Source organism: Hypanus sabinus, chromosome 6, assembly GCF_030144855.1.
Source record: "Hypanus sabinus isolate sHypSab1 chromosome 6, sHypSab1.hap1, whole genome shotgun sequence".
NCBI lineage: Eukaryota > Metazoa > Chordata > Chondrichthyes > Myliobatiformes > Dasyatidae > Hypanus > Hypanus sabinus.
In genome coordinates, this window is record NC_082711.1 from 75,737,857 (window position 1) to 75,760,107 (window position 22,251).

At 39.2% G+C, this 22,251-nt stretch overlaps 1 long non-coding RNA gene across 1 annotated transcript in view; it reads right to left on the reverse strand.

Annotated features, from left to right (window-relative positions):
- The window catches only part of LOC132395022 (uncharacterized), an 86,293-nt gene that overhangs the window by 63,663 nt on the left and 379 nt on the right, over positions 1-22,251 (reverse strand). Inside the window, exon 2 of the long non-coding RNA XR_009512490.1 lies at positions 12,384-12,441. This is a non-coding gene — a long non-coding RNA (uncharacterized LOC132395022). The remainder of the gene's footprint in view (positions 1-12,383; positions 12,442-22,251) is intronic.

Consider the following 22,251-nt stretch of genomic DNA (forward strand, 5'->3'; position numbering starts at 1 on the left):
GTGGTATGGATGGCAAATGGAATGTTAGCACTTATTTTGAGAGTACGAGAGTATAAAAACAAGAATGTAATGCTGAGCCTTTATGAGGTATTGGTCAGGCCCCTCTTGAAGTACTCTGAGATGTTTGGAGCTCTTTATCTAAGAAAATAGCTGGATTAGAGTGTTTCCAGAGGGGTTTCAGGAGAATGTTTCTGGGAGTAAAAAGATTAACATGAGGAGCATTCCATTGAATTCTGAGTCTTAGCCAGGTCTTTATCTCCTTCAAATGGTGCCACATACTCACATCCATCTAAGTGGGAACCCAGCTTATTGTTTTACTTCAGGATTGGAACATCCATCGATGGCATCACTTTCTCATAATGGTGAAGAATAGCCTAGACGATGCGACTAAGTAGTGAACCAGAATTTAATATCATAGCCTTCTTATTCAGAAGTTCAATGTACAAATATGATACTGAAACAATGTATTACTCTCTGAAGGAATTAGGTGAAGGTGGCATATATTTCATTTTTATTGAGTGATTTCTGTTTTATTGTCTTTTAGATAATAATTTATACACTTAACCATCATAAATTCAAAGACACATTATTTATTTAATTTTCTGAAGGCCGTTTTTCTATTAACATGAATTGAGTTTACAAGTTCTACTTCCTTTCCATGCTTTTTTGTGGATTTTATTTATGGAACTTCAGAACAAAAATATCTCAATACATTGCATTGTATAATGATTATTTTTAACAGATATTCTTCAGTGGCTTGTTAATAATGAAAGATAGTGGAAATTCAATTGAATTGCAGAAATGCATAAATGGCAAAATCTTTGATGGCTCAAGGAATCAAATGGATTCAAGAAGTGGGAGAAGTAATGGTATTGTGCATTTGTTCTAGCTAGAGTTACATAAGAAAACCAAGGTGAATATTCTCATTGGATTTCCAAAGGAAAGTAATCAGGTAAAACGTAGTGAGTGATCACATGCTTGCAGTCTTTGCAGGCCTCGTGTTCCTGAGGTAAGATGCATCTGGTGTACCATGGACCTCATTCCCTTTGTGGAGTCCATCCAAGCTTCTGTGACCAGCAAAAGGATAGAAGGACGCACAAGGTAGCAGAGTTGAAGAAATGGGACACGCAAGTGTAGCAACCAAATGGCAGCTCTCTCTAAGTAGTATTTTACTCTTTGGGGATTGTGTATAATTTTTATATTGGCTATAAGCAATGATCACTTGAAGGATCACTGTACATTTTAGATTTAATTTTGAATATGAAGAGGCATTTGCACATGTCAATAGCATTTTTTACCTCCTATAGACTCCACATGTATTTCATTCTTCCAATTTTCCTACAATCTTAAGCTTTTTGGTTTTCACCTTTGACATTGCATAATTACAAATTTTTAATAAATTTCTTTCTTTCCACAACCCTTGACGACTAGCGGTATAGATTTTGTGTTTATTTGAACTTGGGAAAGAATGGACATACCATTAGTTCATGTTAAATCCAGAGGGAGGAAAAACAAATGCAACTAGCTTTGTTTATACTGGGAGGCTACATTTTAGGATGATTTGAATACCATATAAAAATAAATTTGTTCATTCTACACTTTAATTTACAGAAGCAAGAGTGTACAGGGAGGGTACCACGTTCTAGTCCACGCATATACTCTTTGAGCTTATTGGTATCATGAACAGTCTCTAGTATCGGCCACAGTTCCTACAAGTTGAAATGTTAGAACTGGGGTTCCACGCTCTGCTTACTAATCTGCTAGAACCTTGTAAAAAATCCGGTGGTCAGACCAAGGCAATGTCATTGAAAAACAAGAAATTAGACATGCTGTTTTCATTATTTATGACCTTTTATACACTTTACACAGTTATATGAATTTGTAATCAGCTTGTTTGATGGGATTTGGATGGTAGCCATCAAGTCATTCTGAAAGAGCCAAAGACTTGAACTAAATGTTTCACTTGGAATCACTCCAAAAGACAACAGTTCAAGTCATAGGATAGCTACCAAAGGCTGTATATGTGGACATTTATCCATAAAAGTAACAACTTATCATGAATACCTTGAAGATAAGTGCATGAAACAACTACATTGAAGCAAACTTACTGAACACAAGTTTGCAAAGTTGATTGAATCCTGTATCATTTCGAATCATAATCACATTCATTGTCATTGACCTATGTCATGAAATATGTTGCTTTCCGGCAGCAGTACAGAGTAAGACATAAAAATTACTATAAATCATAAAATAAATAAATAAACAGTGTAAAAGACAAATAATGAGGCAGTGTTCAGAAATTCTATTTCTGAAGGTTCATGGACTGTTCAGAAATCTGATGGCAGAGAGAAAGAAGGTGCTCTTAAAACATTGAATATGGTTCTTCAAGCTCCTGTTCCTAATAGCAGTAATATGTCCCACATAATGATGGTTTTTAATGATAATGATGTGGAAAATTGCAAGAATCTTTAGTGACAAACCAATTCTCCTCAAACTTCCAATGGTGTGACTTCTTTATGGTTGCATCACTGATTTGGGGCTAAGGTAGTTCCTCTGAAATATTGATGCCCAGGAACTTGAAGCTGTTCACCCTTTCCGCCAGTGATTCCTCAATGAGTACTGGTGTGTCAACCTTACTTGAAGTCTCCAATTAATTCCTTGATCTTGCTGATACTGAGTAAAACGTTGTTGTGACACCACTCAAGTAGCCAATCTATCTCACTCCTGTACACATCTTCTTTGCAGCTAAGGTTCTGCTAACAGTCATGTCATCAGCAAACTTACAAATAACCTTTTAGTTATGCTTATCACACTGTTGTAAGTGTTGAAAGAGTAGAACAAAGGGCTAAGCATACATCCTTGAGGTACAAGTATTCTGCCTGGAGGTCGGTGACTAGTGGAGTGCCGCAAGGATCTGTCCTGGGACCCCTGCTCTTTGTGATTTTTATAAATGACCTGGATGAAGAGGCAGGAGGATGGGTGAATAAGTTTGCGGATGACACAAAAATTGGAGGAGTTGTGGATGGAGCTGTAGGTTGTCGAAGGTTACAAGAGAATATAGATAGGATGCAGGGTTGGGCAGAAAAGTGGCAGATGGAATTCAATCCGGATAAGTGTGAGGTGATGCATTTTGTAAGGACAAACCAGAAGGTTGAGTATAGGATAATGGTCAGTTACCTAAGAGTGTGGATGAACACAGGGACCTTGGGGTTCAAATCCATACATCCCTCAAGGTTGCTGCACAGGTTGTTAGGACAGTTAAGAAGGCCTATGAGATGCTAGGCTTCATTAATAGGGGGATTGAGTTCAAGAGTAGAGAGGTCATGTTGCAACTCTATAAATCTCTGGTGAGACCACACATAGAGTATTGCGTTCATTTCTGGTCACCTCATTATAAGAAGGATGTGGAAGCTATGGAGAGGGTGCAGAGGAGATTTACCAGGATGTTGCCTGGATTGGAAAACAAGTTTTATGAGGCAAGGTTAGCAGAGCTGGGACTTTTCTCTTTGGAGTGTAGAAGGATGAGAAGGGACTTGATAGAGGTCTACAAGATTATGAGAGGCATAGATAGGGTGGATAGTCAGTACCTGTTTCCCAGGGCACCAATAGCAAACACCAGAGGACATATGTACATGGTTAAAGGAGGGAAGTTTAGGGGAGACATCAGGGGTAAGTTTTTTACACAGAGGTTTGTGGGTGCCAGGAATGACTTACCAGGGATAGTGGTGGAAGCTAAAACATTAGGGGTATTTAAGAGCCTCTTGGACAGGTACATGGATGAAAGAAAAATAGATGGTTACGATTTAGTGTGGGTTTAGTACTCTTTTTTTTAGGAAGATATGGGTTGGCACAACATCAAGGGCAGAAGGGCCTGTACTGTACTATAGTTGTCTAGTGTCTAGTACATCTGTGCTAATTGGCAATGAAAGAAAATGCTATTACTAAATCCGCACTGACTGTGGTCTCCTTATAAGGAACCTAAGGATCCAGTTGCAGAAGAAGGTACACAGATCCAGGATATGAAGCTTGCTGATTAGTACTTAGGTAATGATGGTGTTAAACTGCAAAGTATAATCCATAAATATATATGTATTACAGTCGTCCAGGTGCTCCAAAGCCAAGAAGAGAGCCAATGTTATTACATCCACTGTAGACCCACTATGGCAGCTGGCAAGTTATAGGGGTTCCAGATCTTTGTTCAAGCAGGAGTTAATTATAGCCACGACCAAAGTATTATAGAGACATGGAACCACAGAATGCTACAGCAGAGAAACACACCTTCAGCCCCTCTAGTTCATACTGAACTATTATTCTGCCTAGTTCCATCAATTGTACGTGGACCAGGGCCCTCCTATTGCTCCCATCCCTGTACTTAACTGTCACATATCCCATGACAAGTTGAAAAGGAGCAGCAGCAATGGAACACACCTGGAGATCTGGTTTACTATAAATTAAGACTATATATATTACTACTACGAATTAATATCATTAACACCAGATAATACGATACAGGTTATAAACTATTATACGTATATCTCCTTAAATATGCATGTGGATACAAAGTTAATAGTCCCAGAGGTAGATATCAGTCTTACAGTGTCAAGTAAGTTTAAGCAGTTCAGTTCACTTTCTGTTGCATCGAGTTGAATTGATGGATGGAGAGAGAGAGAGAGAGACAGAGTTAATTGAGTTGATGTTTACATTGGCAGCTTTAGTTATTCTTGCTTCCGAAGTCTTTAGAGTCACTTCCTGTGAACCCCACACAGACACAGATGGGCAGAGTCCCTTCTAGGGAACGGTCTACTAACCCACGGCACGGATTCACCACCAGCAGACCCCCACAGGCAAGCTCTTACCCGCACTGGTAATCACGGGTCGAAATTAATCGGTCCGTGGCCTCCACCCTCGTGGTGGTCTTAAACTCCACTAGTGGTTTCTCGGGTAGCTTCTGCACTTCTCCCGCATCATTTCTCCTCTGCCGTTATCAGACCAACAGCCTCAACTTTTTATATTCCATCCAGAATTCCACCCGTCCGTTAGCTCAACCGCTCTGAGCTGTTACCATGGCGACTTCCCAGCTCGTGTCTCAGCTGGCACCGTACTCTCTCTCTCTCTCTCTCTCTCTCTCTCTCTCTCAAGGTCACAATTAAAAGTGTTATCAAAGCCAAGTCAGAGTCCTCTCTCTCTTTTAATTGCCTCCTTGTTCATTAGACTGCTGAATTTTCTAGCAGTTTCTCACCTGCGTGACATAACCAAATTTCTCTTAAATGTTGAAATTGAACCCACATCCACAATGTCCAAAGGCAGCTTGTTCCACACTCTCACCACCTCATGTTGCCCTTAACTATTCCTTCCTTCACCCTTAACCCATGACCTCTAGCTTTAGTCTCATCCAACCTCAGTGGAAACACCTGTTTGCATATACCTTTTCTATACCCCTCATAATTTTGTATACCTTTATCAAATCTCTCTCATCTCCCAGTCTACAATGAGTAAAGCCCTAACCTATTCAACCTTTCCCTTTCAGTCAGGTCCTCAAGTCCCGGCACCAACCTTGTAAATATTTTCTGCACTTTGTCAATCTTACTGATCTTTCCTACAGATAGGTGACCAGAACTGTACACAACACTCCAAATTAGCCCTTGCCAATGTGTTATATATAACTTTAACATAATACCCCAACTTATGTACCTAATACTTCGATTTATGAAAGCCAATGTACCAAAAGCTCTTTACAATCTTATCTACCTGTGGCACCACTTTCAAGGAATTATGGATCTGTATTCCCAGATCCCTCTGTTCTACTGCACCCCTCAGTGCCCTACTGTTCATCGTGTAAGTCCTACCCTAGATTGCTCTCTCAAAGTTTAAGACCTCATACTTGTCTGCATTAAATTCCATCAGTGACTTTTCATTCCATTTTACTTGCTAGTCTAGATCCAACTGCAGTGTCTTCCTTGCTATCCACTATACCCCCCCCACCCCAATCATGGTGTCATTCACAAATTTGCTGATCAGTTTACCACATTATCATCCAGATCATTAATACAGATAATTCAGCCAGTTCCATCATGGAAACTAGCCTCCACTGCATTGAGGACATTTTCAAAAGGCAATGCCTCAAAAAGGCAGCAGCCATCATTAAGGACCCCATTCTCTGAGACGTGCCTTCTTCTCATTGCTACCGTGAAGGAGGCATTATAGTTTAAAGTCCAGACTTCAAATAAATTTGTCATATATATGTCACCATATACAAACCTAACAGCCAATTTGGTTAAATACAAGAAACAATAGAATCAATGAAAGACCATACCCAACAGGGTAGACAAAAATCAATGTGCAAAATAGAAATAATGTGCAAATACAAATGAAAGAGGAAAAAAATAATAACAACACACAGCAACACCATGTACACTTTGAAATTGTACGCTCCTTCATCAGCAATCCTGAAACAATTATTTCAAATACCGTAACAACTTTCTAAAGATATAAACATGAATTTCAGACTAGATAAATGCAGAATATTAAACATAAAAAGGAGCAATAGAGCTAGTATAGTGAAAAACAAAGCAGCAGGATACAATACAACCAATGGATGAATGTGTAATATATATGTATCTGGGAAATCAACAAGCAAAGGAAATAGATCGTAGTATGATTAAGAGAAAACTTTATCAAACACAATTTACTTTAAAGCTTAAGAAAATCTGCCAAAGAGAGCTCAATAGTAAAAATGCAACAAAGGCAATAAATACTTTCACTACACAAATATTAACATATTCTTTTTGTGTAATATGTTGGTCCAAAACAGATCTGGAAAATTTATAAAGATAAATAACTCAAATTACAAATTTTAGAAAACACTGTGTATACTCTAGTGTATTTAGATTAACACTACTTAGGACAAAAGGAGGAGACAAATAACAGACATAAAAATTTAGACATAAAACTTCTAAGGATATACTTTCATCCATGAAGACAGGGTTGGGCACTCCTCGCAAGCATATACAATTCTGATAAGAGGTACACACCACTAAACTTAAATTAAGGCATAACAGCAAAGTGAAGCAATTATCACTATAGAAGAAAGTGTTAACCAATGAAAGGGCATGACACTCTATGGAAGACAACCCCACAATATGAGCAGACTAGATGTTGATAAGGAAATATCATATGCCTGGATCAGAGTTGGAGATCTCTTCCCAGAAACAGAGGGGTTCCAGGTGGTGCACACAAAAGCTTAGCAAAGATACATAATAAAAGACCAACTAATTCAAGACAATAAATGCAGAAAATGCAAGAGAAACCAGAAACAATCCAACATATTACAGGATCCTGCAGCAGTTTAACTCAATCTGATTACTTACACAGGCACAATCAGGCGGCAAACATTATCTACAAAAATCTTGCTGTAAGTTACAACTTCATGGAAGATGCCATGCCTTCCTATAATACTGATCCAGATTTAGAGTCAGAGTCCTACAAATTATATTATGACTGATCCATTATTCCTGTAGGACAATCCATAATAACTGTTCAGATAGAATATTACAGGATAAGCAACCAAGAACAACTTTCTTAATAGATATAACCATTCCAAACATAAATAAAATCCAGAAATCAGTAAGTGAAAACATTAGAAATATGCTGAATTAAAAGAGGAAATTGAAAGTCTATGAAACATAAACAAGGTGTGCATTGTCCCAATAGTAATATCAGCAACTAGTATGTTCTCAAAGTCACTACAGAATAGTATTATACAATTGGACCAAAACAACAATATTTGCCACAATACTAAACACCACTAGAATAATCAAAAGTTCCTAGCAATTGAGAAATGAGTGTGCTTGGCTGTGCCTTTCCTCAGGCTTTACCAGCTTAAGCTGAGAAAAGGTAAAATTAATAATAATAATAATAATAAATAATGAGAAGATGAGATGAGTGGTCCTTGAAAGTGAGTCCATAAGTCGTGGGAACAGTTCAGTGATGAGGAAAGTGAAATTGAGTGAAGCTATCCACACTAGTTCAGTGCCTATTGGTTGAAGGGTAATAACTGTTCCTGAACCTGGCAGTGTGCATCCTGAAGTTCCTGAACCTTCTTCTTAATGGCAACAGCAAGAAGAGAGCTGACCTAGATGGTAGGAGTCCTCGATGACGGATGATGCTTCCCTGTGCTAACACTCCATGTAGATGTGCTCAATGGTGGGGAACTTTACCCGTCATGAACTGGGCTGAATCCACTACTTTTTGTAGGCACTTCCAGTCAAGGGCATTGGTGTTTCCATACCAAGCTATGATGTAATACTCTGTACCACACATCTATAGAAGTTTGTCAAAGTTTTAGATGACATATCGAGTCTTCACAACTTTTAAGAAAGTAGAGGCGCTGTTGTGCTTCCTTTGTAATGGCAGTTACATGCAGAAGCCAGGACAGACCTTCTGAAACAATAACACTCAGGAATTTAAAGTTACTGACCCTCTCCAGCTCTGTGCCCCTTATGAACCTCTGATTTCCCTCTCCTGAAATCAATAATCACCTCCTTGTTCTTGCTGACATTGATGCTGTGGCACCGCTCAGCCAGGTTTTCAATCTTCTTCCTATGGGAGATTTGTCATCACCTTTGATTCAGCCAGTGACAGTGTTGTTGTCGGCAAATGGAAATATGGCATTGAAACTGTACTTAGTCTCACAGTCATAAGCATTAAGTGAGTAGAGCAGGGGGTCTAAAGGTGTACACTCATTGTTTTAGGAACAGCTTCTTCTGTCTGTCATCAGATTTCTGAATGGACAATCAACACATGTACACAAACTCACTATTTTTTTACTCTTTTTGTGCACTAATTATTTAATTTAATTTTAAAATATAGATTTCTTATTGTAATTTATGTATTGCTTTGTACCACTACCGCAACACAATAAGATCATTTAAGATCTTGGATCTTAAACCAAGAGGGGGTCCCCTTCACCCAGAGAGTGGTGAGAATACAGTGCTGGTATTAGTGGAGATGTCAAAGTCACTGAGGTGTCTAGATGAGCACTTAATTTGCTTGGATATAAAAAAAACTACTGCCTAAGTGCTGGAGGATAGGATTTATGCAGATGGCTGTCCATTGTTCAGCACAATGGCCTGAATGCTCTGTTTCCCTCTTGTATGACTCTATGATTCTATAACTAATCACCCCATCTGTGAGTCTATTTCTGTAATTGTCTATGATTTTTCACTCTCCTATACCTCAAGTTACCTGCTGGGCATAAAAAAGAGCCAAGCATTTTTGCAAATTATTACACTACTTTGTTCGTATTTTCACTCTATAAACATCCCCATCAAGATACTGACATTCTCACAGAAATACTGGTTTCAACTTTACACAGAAACTCCCATTAATTTTGCTCCTCCTTCTCTGCAAATTAATAACTGTCTTTTCCTCTCATTCCAGTTCTGATGAAGAATCATCTACCTATATTATTAATCTGTTTCACTTTTACTGATATTGCCCGACCTTCTGAGTACATCCAGCAGATTTTGAGCATTTGCAGTTGTAGTTTTCATATCAGAAGAAAGAAATGAGAACTTTAAGAATGTTTATTGAATTTAAGCAACTGTACTATATTGGACAGTTATTCATTTGTTTGGTCCTCTTTGAATTTTGTTGAGACATTTAAATAGGTAAAGCATGTTGGAATATGGTCCTAATATAGGCAAATAGATTAGTATAGACTAGCACAAGTTTAGCATGGATGTAGTTGGCATAAGGCCCATTCTGTATTGTACTGTGCTATGGATCGAAAGAGTTTCCAAACACTTAGCATTTAAAATAAGCTTTATAGGAATGCTCAACTCATTTACACTGAAGAAAATATAATTGAATAGGAAATAAAATAGTCTTAAATGATGCTGAGGTCAATGTTAAGGTGGATGCCATAAGCTTTAATAGATGAGGGTGCAGAAATCACATGATTGCCTGTGCTATGAAAACTGGAAAGTTACTTGCCAAAGAAGAGGTAAAATATGTTTATTTTGACGTGTAACACAGATAAAGCACAATTCATTCCATATACATTTGTGTTTTGAGTTTCCTCATGTTTTCAAGCTATTTGCTTCTCTCTTCATAAGAGTAATACAATATTAATTATTCTGAAGTAAGATGTACATTCAACAAGAAGCCCTTCCCTTAGAAGTTGCAGATGTGTGCAATGTAATTTATTAAAAGCATTATGAAGGATTGATTAGAAATGGAGCTTAATCTTAAGGAAATAAGTAGAAAGAACATTATCTGTTTAATGAAGTGTTACAATTAAAGAATCATTGGGATCATGGACATCCTCCAAGGTAGACAACATGCCTGAAATCTATTTGTGGGGTTTTTAATACTTTGTCTGATCTTTGAAGAAGGCAAAAATAAGTAGCAGAAGCTTTCTTTAGGGTGAAAAGATTAGGATGGAATCTTTGCTTGGGAGTCTAGGGACAAAGGGCTTTGATTCATCCAGTGTCTTTTATCCCACCTCTCTTCTTCTTCACAACTAATGGTGGCCATCTTTTTTATTGTACAATGTATAATTGGAATCAATATTAATTATCAATATGTTCTATCTGTTGTTGAAGTCTGTGCATTTTCTCAAGATATGAATGAAACGTTCATATGACTGTGCAGGTGATGCCTCCCTCCAAATGCGCTGAATCACTTCTACGTCTGGTTTGAGGCAGAAAATGACAGCGAGGCGGTGAGGTGGCAAGGAAGTCCACCCCTTCTACAAATGACCAGGCGCTGTGTCTCTCTGTGGCTGACGTGAGAAGAACCCTGTTCAGAGTCAACCCATGGAAGGCTGCTGGACCAGACAACATCCCTGGTAGAGTGCTCAGAGGATGTGCAGACCAGCTAACAGATGTTCTCATTGACATCTTCAACATCTCCCTGAGCAGCGCCACCGTTCCAACGTGCTTCAAGGCCACCACCATCATCCCTGTGCCGAAGAAGTCTTCAGTGTCCTGCCTAAATGACTACCATCCTGTTATACTTACATCCATCATCATGAAGTGTTTCAAGAGGCTCGTCATGAGGCATATCAAGACCCTGCTGCCCCCTCACTGGACCCCCTGCAGTTTGTGTACCCTCCCAACTGCTCAACAGATGACGCCATTGCCACCACCCTCCACCTAGCCCTTACCAAACTGGACAAAAAAGACACATACGTTCGGATGCTGTTCATAGACTTCAGTTCAGCATTCAACACAATCATCCCTCAGAAACTGATTGGAAAGCTGAGCCTACTGGGCCTGCACACCTCCCTCTGCAACTGGATCCTAGACTTCCTGACTGGGAGACCTCAGTCAGTCCGGATCGGGAGCAGCATCTCCAACACCATCACACTGAGCATGGGGTGTGTGCTCAGTCCACTGCTGTTCACTCTGCTGACCCACGACTGTGCTGCAACACACAGCTCGAACCATATCATCAAGTTCGCCAAGACACGACTGTGGTGGGTCTCATCAACAAGAATGATGAGTCAGCTTACAGAGAGGAGGTGCAGCGGCTAAGGGACTGTTGCAGAGCCAACAACCTGTCTCTTAATGTGAACAAAACAAAAGAGATGGTTGTTGACTTCAGGAGGCATAGAGTGACCACTCCCCACTGAACATTGACAGCTCCTTGGTAGAGATCGTAAGGAGCACCAAATTTCTTCGTGTTCACCCAATGGAGAATCTCACCTGGTCCCTCAACATCAACTCCATAGCAAAGAAAGCCCAGCAGCATCTCTACTTTTTGCGAAGGCTGAGTGAAGTCCATCTCCCACCCCCCCATCCTCATCACATTCTGCAGGGGTTGTATTGAGAGCATCCTGAGCAACTGCGTCACTGCCTGGTTCAGAAATTGCACCATCTAGGATCGCAAGACCCTGCAGCAGATAGTGAGGTCAGCTGAGAAGATCATCCGGGTCTCTCTTCCTGCCATCACGGACATTTACACTACATGCTGCATCCGCAAAGTAAACACCATTATGAAGGACCCCATGCACCCCTCATACAATCTCTTCTCCCTCCTGCCATCTGGGAAAAGGCTCTCACGACCAGACTATGTAACAGTTTCTTCCCCCAGGCTATCAGACTCCTCAATACCTGAAGCCTGGACTGACACCATGCCCTACTGTCCTGTTTATTATTTATTGTAATGCCTACACTGTTTTGTGCACTTTATGCAGTCCAGTGTAGGTCTGTAGTCTAGTGTAGCTTTCTCTGTGTTTTTTTTATTACATAGTTCAGTCTAGTTTTTTGTACTGTGTCATGTAAACCATGGTCCTGAAAAACGTCTCATTTTTACTATGCACTGTACCAGCAGTTATGGTCAAAATGACAATAAAAGTGATTTGACTTGACTTGACTTACTTGAAATACTTCTTCAGTGAGATTTAGTTTGATTGCCCAGGATTTGTTTAAGTTCAGCCTATAAAAAAACAAATGTAAAACCAGTTAAACTGCCTTGACCCTTGGGTTTTCTATCTCTATTATGAAAACTACTGCTGATGAATATTAGCCCTGTCACTCACTGACTCAAAACATATCTCAGCAAATATTCCTCCATAAAGAAATTAAAGATCAACTTTTAATCAACACTTTCCCAAAAATTTGACAGTTATTAGTACATTTGCATTAACTTGTTACTTTAATTAAATCAGATCCCTTCACTGATGTGTTTATAACTTAATATTGACTAAGGAACCTATCGCAGAACAGTAGTTACTGAAACTTTTACTTATCATTCCAAAAGACAGAAAACTCACATACCGTAGTCCACAATCATCAGTTTCTTTGACTGCTCTATCTGTAATTTGTTTAACTTATTATTTTATTATTTTAATCAGAAATTAACAAGCAAATTTTCCTATACCATCACATTTACCTGATTTAATGAATGTTTAACCAATCACTGGTGTAGTTCTATGAAAGAAACCTTTAAATAAAGAATGCTTTATTTTATATTACTGCTATGAAACAATTACTTCTTTTATCAGTTGCCTCTTTCTTCTCATGTTGTGCCAATTGTTTTCCTTCCATTGGTTGAAGAGTTACCTGCTTCTGCTTTACTTTTTAGATTTCTTCAAATATCCAGTCAGATGACCATCCCATTTAATCTGCTTGTTTACCTTCCAAGTCTACTATCTGTTTAATTTTGCAAACCTTTTATTAATAAGTGAAAATAGGGCATCTATGTTCCATAGTGAAGTAAATCCCAACGCTTAAGAGTACTATTAACACATGTACCACACAGTGCAATGAAATCCAAGCACCCAACTCTAAAAATATAGCTTTTTAAGGAGTGTACATTATGTAATTCTGACTCATCCTAGCTGAAGATTGGCACCATCGAATATTGAGGATTTCTACTTCATTACCCGAGTCATACCATGAAAATGAAATATTGCCATTTAAAGCCTACATAATGATGCCAAACATGCTGAAGGACTTACACAATGTTTGAGCTCTTTGAAAGTAAAAGAACTATTTAAGTTTATGAAATATTGCATATTTGCCTCATTTTCTGTAAAATGCAATTATTACATGGTGATCACAAGGCTACACCTAAATTCCTGACTTTTAATACTCTCAGAAGACTGTAATTTACAGTGTTCATAAAACCGTAGATGCTTGAGAATACAGGGCTGCAATACAATCCAAGGGATCAGATGACTTATATGACTATTAATCATATAAGCTCTACACATGCCAGAATTAGCCCTCTTAGTGCACTGAAAGTGCCTTAAATTAAACTAAAATTTTAATCATTTTGGCAGCAATTTGAAACCTTACTCATGAGCTACTCCAAAAACTATTTACAACCAAGAAATGAGCCAAACTTTCAGTGCAGAATTATTGATTAGCTGGTATACAAAGGTCTACAACTCATTGAAATAATGCATGGTGTGCAGGTGTGAGGCAGCGGAGGGAGAACATAATGGCTCAGATTTTCCCACTGTTGCATCCAAATGTTGCTTGACTAATGTGGGTAGAGAAGAACCAAACCTAATTTTCTATCCATTTTAGATTAAATCCATTCAGTTCAAATATAACCTACTTGATTTTCCTTTTTTCATAATTTAACAAGATAAAAAAGTGCTTAATAAAGATCGAATATATAAGTTCATGGAGTTATACTGATCATTTGACTGATCATTGGAGGATGTTATCAATAATTTAGGACTCTTGTATATAGATTTCCAAGCAGCATTCAGATGTGAGGTATAATTCTCCAAACAGATATACAAAATGAAAGTAATTCATCTGAAAGGAAATGTAAATGACTTCAGTATTAATTTACTTTCTCACTTACCATGGCAAATGATAAAGAATCAAAGGGGAGGGTGAAAAGTAGAATGTTCAGAAAGCCATTTTAATCTATGGCTCCAAAACAAGCACCAAACATGCAGACATTTTTACTCAGCAGTAAGAGATTTGTTAATGTATTTAAATTGGGTTCTTGAAGTACAATTGAGATCTTACTGAAAGTTGATGCCTGTGTGTTTCTCAGTGAAACAGGCTTCACAAAATAGGCAGTGAAACAGAATATGTCTGTAACCTCCTGCTGCAGTGCTCTTGCATTCACTAGCCAGGCAGATCACTCAGCCAGCTGCCAGGAGACAGAGCTACAACTAGCTCTAGAGATCCTGTCATTATATTAATCAGGACCTCCTTGTCTCAGGCCTTGGCACACGTTCTGGAAAAAGTGTGGTGGCCTGGATGGTTTTACACAAGTTCATGTTTTAAAAATGAGCAGAATAATGATGTGTGGGAGAGATATTCAGAAGTTGTGTTCTTTCTGAATACTGTCAGCTTATTTTGCACAGCAATTTCTCTAGCTACAAGCATTTTGTGCCAAGTGATAGTCCAGCAGAGATTTGTGCTTCTAAACATCGAAAACGTCCATTGCCCCTGACATTTTAGATCTCAATATTAATCTAACACCTTTAAGAGATATGCTTAGAAACTCAGATCAGTTAAGAACATGTCCTCACCTTTGTTGGTTTGTACTGACGCTGGTGTGGATTAATTTTTGCATGTTGATGCAACTTGCTCGGTTTTACACTTTAACTGCAGGTCATATGCAATGTAGCAGTCCCAAATTGTTATCGCTGTGGAAACGGCTAGGATCAATGGTTGTGAGAAGTGCTGATGTGGAGAGAGGAATGGGTACTCCACCTCTCCATTGATGTGGCAGGTGACAGAGAAAGGTACCCAGGAATAAAATTAGAATGCTTGCCCTCCAACCTGCCAAGAAATTGCATAAAACCCAAAACATAATAGTGATCAGAAACCTTGTGCATTGATGTCTCTGAATTGACTGACATTTCTTTAAAACACTCCCAAACAAAAAGAGAAGGTAATTCTTTTTACTTTAAATTTCCTGCCCATTGCACACAACACTTTTATTTGGAGTAAGTCCATGCTCCCTTCTAACAGAAATAGCAAGAAAAGCAGTTGAACAATGATTGGCAAATATTTTCATGTACAGGGAAAGATGCAGAAGCAAATATTCATATTAAGGATTCAACATGGCTTTTTTATCATAGAAACATAAAAAACGTACAGCACAATACAGGCCCTTTGGCCCACAAAGCTGTGCCGAGTATGTCCCTACCTTAGAACTGCCTAGTCTTTCCCATAGACCTCTATTTTTCTAAGCTCCATGTACCCATCCAGGAGTCTATAAAAGACCCTATTGTTTCCACCTCCACCACCACCGCTGGCAGCCCATTCCACGCACACACCGCTCTCTGCATAAAAAACTTACCCCTGACATCTCCTCTGTACCTACTTCTGAGCACCTTAAAACTATACCCTCTTGTGATAGCCATTTTAGTCCTGGGAAAAAGCCTCTGGTTATCCACACAATCAATGACTCTCATTATCTTCTACACCTCTATCAGGTCACCTCTCATCCTCCGTCGCTCCAAGGAGAAAATCTCGAGTTCACTTAACCTATTCCCGTAAGGTATGCTCCCCAATCCAGGAAACATCCTTGTAAATCTCCTCTGCACCCTTTGTATGGTTTCTACGTCATTCCTGTAGTGAGGTGACCAGAATTGAGTACAGTACTCCAAGTGGGGTCAATACAACTGCAACATTATCTCTTGGCTCTTAAATTTAATTCCACGATTGATGAAGGCTAATACACTATATGCCTTCTTAACCACAAAGTCAACCTGTGCAGCAGCTTTGAATGTCCTATGGACTTGGACCCCAAGATCCTTCTGATTCTCCACACTGCCAAGAGTCTTACCATTAATGCTATATTCTGCCATCATATTTGACCTACCAAAATGAACCACCTCATACTTAACTGGGTTGAAATCCATCTGCCACTTCTCAGCCCAGTTTTGTACCCTATCAATGTCCTGCTGTAACCTCTGACAACCCTCCAGACTATCCACAACACCCCTAACCTTTGTGTCATCAGCAAACTTACTAACCCATCCCTCCACTTCCTCCTCCAGGTCTTTTATAAAAAATCACAAAGAGTAGAGGTCCCAGAACAGATCCCAGAGGCACACCAGTGGTCACCAACCTCCATGCAGAATATAACCCGTCTCCAACCACTCTTTGACTTCTGTGGGCAAGCCAGTTCTGGATCTACAAAGCAATTTCCCCTTGAATCGCATGCCTCCTTACTTTCTCAATAAGCCTTGCATGGGGAACCCTATCAAATGCCTTTCTGAAATTTATTTATGCTACGTCAACAGCTCTACCTTCATCAATGTGTTTAGTCACATTTTCAAAGAATTCAGTCAGGCTCATAAGGCATAACTTGCCTTTGACAAAGCCCTGCTGACTATTCCTAATCATATTATGCCTCTCCAAATGTTCATAAATCCCACCTCTCAGGAACTTCTTCATCAACTTACCAACCACTGAAGTAAGACTCACTGGTTTATAATTTCCTGGGCTATCCCTACTCCCTTTCTTGAATAAGGGAACAACATCCACAACCCTCCAATCCTCCAGAACCTCTCCTGTCCTCATTGATGATGCAAAGATCATCACCAGAGGTTCAGCAATCTCCTCCCTCGCTTCCCACAGTAGCTTTGGGTACATCCTGTTCAGTCCTGGTGACTTATCCAACTTGATGCTTTCCAAAAGCGCTTGCACATCCTCTTCCTTAATATCTACATGCCTAAGTTTTTCAGTACACTGCAAGTCATCCCTACGATCAGCAAGATCCTTTTCTGTAGTGAATACAGAATTGTCCTATTCTCTTACGTCTTATCCTCTTGTTTTTCACATACTTGTAGAATGCCTAGCGGTTTTCCTTAATCCTGTCTGCCAAGGCCTTCTCATGGCCCCTTCTGGGTCTCCTAATTTCATTCTTCTCCTTCCTGCTAGCTTTATAATCTTCTAGATCTCTGTCATTACCTAGTTTTTTGAACATTTCGTAAGTTCTTCTTTCCTTCTTCACTAGATTTACAATAGCCTTTGTACACCACAATTTCTGTACCCTACCATCCTTTCCCTATCTCATTGGAACATACCTATGCAGAATCCAACGCAAATATCCCCTGAACATTTGCCACATTTCTTTCGTATGTTTCCCTGAGAACATCTGCTTGCAATTTATGCTTCCAACTTCCTGCCTGATAGCCTCATATTTCCCCTTACTCCAAATAAACATTTCCCTAACTTGTCTGTTCCTACCCCTCTCCAATGCTATGGTAAAGGAGATAGAATTTTGATCACTATCTCCAAAATGCTCTCCCACTGAGAGACCTGACAGACCAGGTTAATTTCCCAATACCAGAACAGCCTCTTCTCTTGTAGGCTTATCTACATATTGTGTCAAGAAACCTTCTTGAACACATCTAACAAACTCCACCCACCTAAACTCCTCACTCTAGGGAGATGCGGATCAATATTTGGGAAATTAAAATCTCCCACCACGACAACCATGCTATTATTACTCCTTTCCAGAATCTGTCTCCCCATCTGCTCCTCAATGTCCCTGTTACTGTTGCATGACAACCCAAAACTAGCTCTGATCCAACTAGCTATGATCAACATTTAAAATTAACTTCTTATTTTACTCAAAATTCAATTCCATGGTGCATATAAAAAGATACAGTACATTACTGGATTAAATTCAGAGCCCATTGTGTATTTGAAGAAAAGTGATGGTGATTGGTTACAGGGATTCTCTTGATCTTGGCCATTTCAGCTGAACTGGTCACATCTGCTGCTGTCATGAGTTGTCCTGTTAACCTTCTGGCACATTTATTGATCCTTGGATAAAGATGTGTAATTGTCTTGAAGTCAACTGCATATGGGATTGTGTGAGAACAGAATCTATATAGTTTTAAAGTCTCCAAATCCCTGTCAATAATGAGCAAGAATACACCATGAGGATGATATCTGCAATTGCATCTCTGTCAGAAGTCATGACATCTTCCTGAGGAGCCTGTCAGAGTTGCCACAAATGTTGTCATATGCTGCAGAGAAGACAGCAACATAAACACACCAGGGTGTGGTAACAATGGTTAAGCTAATGGATTAATCTTAAGAACATTGATCCAGAGTCAAACACATAGTATTGATTCAGATGCATATATTCAAATCCTGCTATGAACTGTTGGGCAGTTAAAATCTAAGTTTAAGTAAACTTGGAATTAAAAATCTGCCATCAGTGATGACAACCATGAAAATCATTACATATTCTTGTAATCCCCCAACCCCCCCCCCCCCCACCATCAGACAGTATGTACTTCATGGAACACAATCTGCTTTCCTAGTGTTTGTATATATTACATTACTGTATATGTGACACAGTACATGCAGTTAAAACTTAAGTACTTCCCTCTTTTGGGCCATGTAGGAAAGGACAATATGACTTGGCCTTCCCCGACTAGTCTGTTCTACTGGAGTGAATGACTACCTTCTGTATATATAAGCATCAGTTCATGTGGTTAGGGAACCACTCTGTACAAATGTGAATCATGGGGTGCACTTAACATCTCTGATGTGAGCATTGTCTACTTGTTCTGACTCTCAGGTACCTGTACGAGAGAGTAGAATCAGCATTAGATACCACCTGGTCTCTAACAGTATAGTGCAGCTCAATGTGCTCAGATATTGAGTAAAACTGGCATTCGCCATTCAATAGTGTGGCAAATGCAGCTTTCTATAAGATGCCTTTTTAATTTATAACACTTATATGCTGGAGGACATTGCTAATAAACCAAGGTTCTTGCATGATTTCCAAAATTTGCTTTAGTTATTACATCTTTTCCCTTTAGCTTGAAAACACAAAAAAATCCATATATTAATAACCAAAGTCTAAAGTTACTATGCCCCTATTAAAAAATTCGAACTATCTCTTGAGTTACTCAGTCACTGCAATGACATTTCTATGTTTGCACTGGAACATCACCAGTAGATGGTAGCATATCATTTCCAGGTATATCTTCCTTCACAATATTGGTTTTGGTAAAATGTCATCGTGGCAGATACTCAATAGTTTTGAAATGGCATTCACAAGGTCAGACATCGTGTTCTTCCTTTTGCTTCACTGGTCTGCAGTATAAATTTTACTGAGCTGTGGCTTCACCAAATCCAAATTCATCCTGGTACATCTGCTCATCAACAAATAGATTGCCCATCCTACTATCAGATATATGTAATACACTAATGAAATAACAAAACAACAATTCTTGTTTCAGTTTTAGTTGGTATCCTTGTTTTCAGTTCATCTTTCATAGCTTGAACTATTTTTCACACCAAACTATTTTAGGCGTGGTGGTGTAGGGATTATACTGCATACCTACTTTGAATTTTACAACATTTGTTTGCCCAGGCTCAGGGGTTGAAGAAGCTACTAGTGGATTTTTTTGTTGTTTTAAAGCTGTGCTTTAAAATGGCATTGGCATAATCAAGTTGAATCTCACTTTTTTCTCTTTTGAGATGCCAATGCCACTTAAATTCTTGCTGACCCGTCATTGATGCTGCAGCACCAATGCCAGTTTCCATTGCTTCTCTTTCATTCAGTATATATCGATAAGGTTTGTATGCTTTCATTATAACAATCCATTAAGATAATTTTGGTTATTTTGGCTTTACTACAGCACTAAAGACAGAAAACAATGAAATTCAACTTCATCTCTGTCGAAAATTTTACTCCGTGGGTCCAAAGGAGGAAACCCAAAGTCTAGCAAAAAGCAAGCAACAGTTGTAACTGAAAAAAATCCTGATTAATTTTTGTTAGTCCTTTTTGCCAATTCTCATTACAGCACTCTTCAAGGTATTCAAATTACAAGTGAATACTAAGCTCACATTTCTTTTAGTTTAACAAAAGCCATTTTATTTGTGGCATTGACAAGATGGTTTTACAGCAGAAGCGCTCATGTATTGGTCTTGAAGTCTGCTTCGTTATTATTCTTTTTGGCAAGGAAATTTAGTTTTCCTTCTAAACATATGCACATAGTTATAGTGGGAGAGTGTCATGGAACAGAAGGTACTGTGAGAGGACTGGATTTCTCTACAGGCCAGTAGGACGGGGCCATGGTTCACTTCCCAAAAGAAGTAGAGGTGAAGTATGAATCAACATATTCTCTGAACTAATTACCCTCAAGCTAAAATTTCATTGAATGATGTTCACTTTAATTGAAAGGGCAGACTAACACAGAGCAATAAACTGAGTAGAACATTGTTATTTCCTTGCTTCCCTGAACTTTACTGGTCTTTCTCACCAATGATGCTTAAAATAAATATATGCTTCCTCTGAAAAGTAGGGATTTTTTTCTCTGCTATTGGGTAAGTGCATTGAGAATGAAAGTTTCCTCATTCTCCAAGACTTCCACAATTCTAAATCACAGTTATTACAGTGGTCAAACGAATCACGAAGAGAATTACAGAGCTGTGGCTTTTGAGGAATGGTTCTCACAAGAAGCCTATCTTGCAAGGCTCAAAGATTTTTATTTTACCCACCCTATAACCTTTGACTTGGAGGGTGATGCCAGAACATCCTCCAAGAGGGTAAACCTTTGCAAGGTGTCAAGCCCTGATGGTGTATATGGCTGGATATTAAAATCCTTCTAAAGGGCAGAAATCATAGAGGTGCCCAAAGTGAGCAGGGTGAATGGCCTCAACATCTATAGACTGCGAGCATTCAGATCTACTGTAACAAAGTGCTTTGAGAGTTTAGTTATGGCTTATATTAAGTATTGTCTGAGCAAGGACCTGAGCCTGATATAATTCGAGGACTGCCACAACACGTCCACGGCAAACATTACCTCACTAGCTCTCCATCTGCTTTGGTGCACCCAGACAACAGAGAAACATATATCAGGCTGCTGTTTACCGATTACAGCTCAGCATTCCCTACCATCGTTCCTTCAGTATTGATCACCAAGCTTCTATACCTCCCTCTGCAACTGGACTTTTTTTTTACTGTCTCATTGAGAGACCACAGTCAGTACAGGTCAGTGATAACATCTACTCTTGTCTTACAGAAACACCTCAAGAGTGCATACTTACCCAATTGCTCTGCACTCCTTATATTCATGATTAAGCACAGCTCATATGCCAGTTATAAGTTTGCAGATGATACCACCGTAGTTGGTAAAATCTCAGATTGCAAGAGGAACTGTACAGGAATGAGGTAGATTGGCTGGTTGAGTTGTGTTGCAATACCAACTTCGTACTCAGTGTCATCAACACTAAGGAATTGATTGTGGACTTCAGGAAGGGGAAGTCAGGAGAACACACACCAAAAGGGTGGGCAGCTTTAAGTTCCTGGCCATTAACACCTCAGAGGCCTATCACATTGATGCAATCATGAATAATGCATGCCAGTGACTCTATTTCATTTGGAGTTTGAGGAGATTTGGTATGTCACCAAAGACTCCAGCAAATTTCTATGGATTTATGGTGGAGAGCATTCTGGCTGGTTGCATTGCAACCTGGTAAGGACGTTCCAATGCACAGGATTGAAAAAGGATGCAGAGGATTGTAAACTTAGCCAATTCCATCATAGTCACAATCCTCCCAACCATCAAGGATCTCTACAAGAGGTGGTGCCTCAAGAAGTCGGCATGCATCTTGAGACATGCCCACTGTTTATGACTACCATTGGGAATGAGCTACAGGGGCCTGAAGGCCCACACTCACCGATTCAGGAACAGCTTTTTCCTCTGTCATCAGATTTCTGAACACTTCTTGAACCCATGAACACTATCCATTGTTTTCTTTTCTCCACTACTTACTTATTTTGTAACTC